The sequence below is a fragment of the Oryx dammah genome, unplaced genomic scaffold (assembly GCF_014754425.2).
Source record: "Oryx dammah isolate SB20612 unplaced genomic scaffold, SCBI_Odam_1.1 HiC_scaffold_28, whole genome shotgun sequence".
In the NCBI taxonomy this organism is placed as follows: Eukaryota; Metazoa; Chordata; class Mammalia; order Artiodactyla; family Bovidae; genus Oryx; species Oryx dammah.
In genome coordinates this window covers 70491636-70493011 of record NW_024070212.1, presented here as the reverse complement: position 1 = coordinate 70493011, position 1376 = coordinate 70491636, and the positions used below count along the sequence as shown (strand labels likewise).

Genomic DNA, 1376 nt, shown 5'->3' with positions numbered 1-1376 from the left:
ACTCAGCATATCAATGGGATATTTACATATTACCTTATCACAGCAAAACTCAGTACTGACTGCTACATGCTAAACTGACTCTGTGCGACCCTATGGATTGCAGCCTGCCAGACTCCTGTCTCTGAGATTCTCCATGCAAGAATACTGTAGTGTGTTGCCGTTTCCTTCTCCAGGGTATCTTTGAGACCCAGAGAATGAATCTGTCTCTTGTGTCTCCTATGTTGGCAGGCAGGTTCTTTACCAGTGCCCTCAATACTTCCCTGGTGGCTCAGAGGTTAAAGCATCTGCCTGAAATGCTGGAGTCCCAGGTTCGATCCCTGGGCCGGGAAGATCCCCTGGAGAAGGAAATGGCAACCCACTCCAGTATTCTTGCCTAGAGAATCTCATGGAGGGAGGAGCCTGGTAGGCTATAGTCCATGGGGTCGCAAAGACTCGGACACGACTGAGCAACTTCACTTCACTTCAATACTGATTATGTAATCTCAAAAGCTTTCTTTTTTCTAAGCCTGCCTAGATCACAAAAGTTGCTCAAGCCTCTCCTAAGGACATTATATGTATCTCTTCAAAGAGAAAGGGATGTATCTAGTTGGTCTTATCTGTTCAGTTCAGTTCAGTCACTCAATCGTGTCCAACTCTTTATGACCCCATGGACTACAGCACGCCAGGCTTCCCTGACCATCACCAACTCCCAGAGTTTACTCAAACTCATGTCCATTGAGTCAGTGATGCCATCCAACCATCTCATCCTCTGTTGTCCCCTTCTCCTCCCACCTTCGATCTTTCCCAGCATCAGGGTCTTTTCAAACAAGTCAGTTCTTCACATCTGGTGGCCAAAGTATTGGAATTTCAGCTTCAGCACCAGTCCTTCCAATAGATATATAGGACTGATCTCCTTTAGGATGGACTGGTTGGATCTCCTTGTAGTCCAAGGAACTCTCAAGAGTCTTCTCCAACACCACAGTTCAGAAGCATCAATTCTTCGGTGCTCAGTTTTCTTTAAAGTCCAACTCTCACATCCATACATGACTATGTCTTCCACACATGACTATTGGTCTTATCTGTAGATATGAAAATACCCCCAAATATGCCTTCCTGGGATTGTGTTACAAGGGTCCTCTTGCCCAGTGTCATTTGAGCCTGCAGAAGGGTCAAATGCAGTTTGATTCAGAAGGGAAGAAAAGTTTATTCTTCAATCAAAGAAAGGAGAGGTACGAACTAGAGCTCCGGAGTGCAAGACCTCCCTGAAAAGCCCTCAGTGGGTCTGTTTTATAAGGATTTTATTCGTAGGGAGGATAGAGTTCTCGCCAGTCTGCCACAGCTGTGTCACTCAGTGAGCCTGCTCCAGCTCTCAAGATCGCAGTACCGGCTAGGCACCT

At 46.3% G+C, this 1376-nt stretch overlaps 1 non-coding gene across 1 annotated transcript; it reads left to right on the top strand.

Annotated features, from left to right (window-relative positions):
- The first annotated feature begins 257 nt into the window (after positions 1 to 257).
- TRNAF-GAA lies at positions 258 to 329 on the top strand. The gene has a single exon. It is a non-coding gene; the product is annotated as a tRNA-Phe (tRNA).
- The last annotated feature ends 1047 nt before the right edge of the window (positions 330 to 1376 follow it).